The sequence below is a fragment of the Eubalaena glacialis genome, chromosome 11 (assembly GCF_028564815.1).
Source record: "Eubalaena glacialis isolate mEubGla1 chromosome 11, mEubGla1.1.hap2.+ XY, whole genome shotgun sequence".
NCBI lineage: Eukaryota > Metazoa > Chordata > Mammalia > Artiodactyla > Balaenidae > Eubalaena > Eubalaena glacialis.
Genome location: NC_083726.1, coordinates 97,552,130 through 97,554,211, shown reverse-complemented (window position 1 = coordinate 97,554,211; position 2,082 = coordinate 97,552,130). Strand labels below are relative to the sequence as shown.

Below are 2,082 nucleotides of genomic sequence, written 5' to 3'. Positions count from 1 at the left end.
AGTGTAACCCTTCCCTGAGAAGATGAGCATAGAAACTTGGAAAGCTACTTCTAGGACCCCTGTCCCTGCTACATCTGATAGCTCAATGCCCCTGTGCCATATTCCTTGACACAGGTCTGCAAAATGAGGAAGGCCTCTTTCCTCACTACAGGGTGCTCTCTGCTACAGGGAAGTCATCATCTTGTTCCATCTGATTTTTGGGACCTAGATTGCATGGCTGTGTCTCACCTGCAAAGGACACAGAAAGGTGAAGTCCTGGCCTCGAACTTGGAGAAGAGAGAATCATAATGCAGAAAGCTACCTTAAAATATAGAAATGGTTTTCAAAAGTTTCAGGGCTGACTTAAACTTCACTCATGACCGCTATATCTGGGAAATACTCCATGGGACCTGAGGTTTAGAAAACATGTGGAGATATTTTAAAATGTTCCCAACCATCTCACTCAAGCTTTACCATTCGATTAAATTTAAAAAGCACTTGGATGCTTTGGAGTGCCTCCCAATATGTCTCAGTGACTCTGCCGTTTAGAATCAGGGTGTGGTGCTTGCTTCGGCAGCACAGATACTAAAATTGGAACGATACAGAGAGGATTAGCATGGCCCCTGCACAAGGATGACACGCAAATTCGTGAAGCGTTCCATATTTTTTAAAACAATTATACTCCAATAAAGATGTTAAAAAAAAAAAAAAGAATCAGGGTGTGGTGATGGAGATGAATATACAAATAGACCCGGGTCTGGATGGGTCTGAGTTGCTAAAGTAAATCATTGTTCTAAACTAAATGTCATTACACTTTATGAAGTTTCATCTGTCATCAGGCTCCCAATATCAATCTAAAATGCTACCATAGGACCGAGCAATTCCACTCCAAGGTATATATCCAAAAAAACCGAAAAACACTAATTCAGAGAGAGGCATACACCCCAATGTTCATAGAAGCATTACTTACAATTGCCAGGGTATGGAAACAACCTAAGTGCCCATCAACAGATGAATGGATAAAGAGGATGTGAGATATATATATATAACAGGATACTACTCAGCAAGAAAAAAACAACAAATTTTGCCATTTGCAGCAACATGGATGGACTTGGAGGGCATTACGCTAAGTGAAATAAGTCAGACAGAGAAAGGCAAATACTGTATGGTATCACTTATATGTGGAATCTAAAAAATATGACAAACTACTGAATAGAACAAAAATGAAGCAGACTCACAGCTATAGAGAACAAACTAGTGGTTGGGGGAGGGGTGGGGAGAGAGGGAGGAGCTGTATAGGGGAGGCAGAGTGGGAGGTATAAACTACTGGGTGTAAGATAGGCTCAAGGATGTGTTGTACAACACAGGGAATATAGCCAATATTTTGTAATAACTGTAAGTGGAAAGTAACCTTTAAAAATTGTATAACAAAATTTTAAAAATTAAAAATTAAAAATAAATACATACATAAGATATCTTTGATTTCTACTAAATTACTAGGGTTCACCACAACATATCTGCCACATACTAACTGATTTTTCTGTAACATGACTTCAGCCACAGTTTCTCAAAACGATATGTCAGGCAGGGTAGTCAGTACCAGTCCGTCACTGTGGTAGCCCTGAACATTAGAATAAGCCTCTTTTAGTCAATGATTTTCATTTTGGAGAAGATGGTCACAGTGATTCAGTATCACAGCTAAAATATGTTAAGTGTCCACACTTAGCTGAAGACCCTGTTTCCGGGTGAAGTTGCTCTCTGGTCTAGCTCAAATTTTAAGTAGTTTTCCCAAAATGAAAGCTCACCTCACAATCCTTCATACTGAGCATTCTGACAGGTTGAAACACAAACAAAAATAGAAAGAAAAAATAATCCCCCCCAAATTTACAGGATTTTCCAGATGTTTGGGGGTGAGGTAAATCATTAAAACCTACAAGAAATTTAGTCTCCTGTAGTGAAAAACACAAGGTCTACTTTGATAAAACCTAGCTAAGAAACTGAGGAAAGAAAGTCAGAATAAAATAATTTCTTTCCAAAGCATTGAGAAGCTAATAGGTGAATGTTTCAGAATGTATATATTTAGCAAAGAGATGACATAAACAG

General features: G+C 38.6%; 1 non-coding gene across 1 annotated transcript; it reads left to right on the top strand.

Moving 5' to 3' along the window:
* The first annotated feature begins 540 nt into the window (after nucleotides 1–540).
* LOC133101865 (U6 spliceosomal RNA) lies at nucleotides 541–647 on the top strand. Its single transcript, XR_009702752.1, has one exon. It is a non-coding gene; the product is annotated as a U6 spliceosomal RNA (small nuclear RNA).
* The last annotated feature ends 1,435 nt before the right edge of the window (nucleotides 648–2,082 follow it).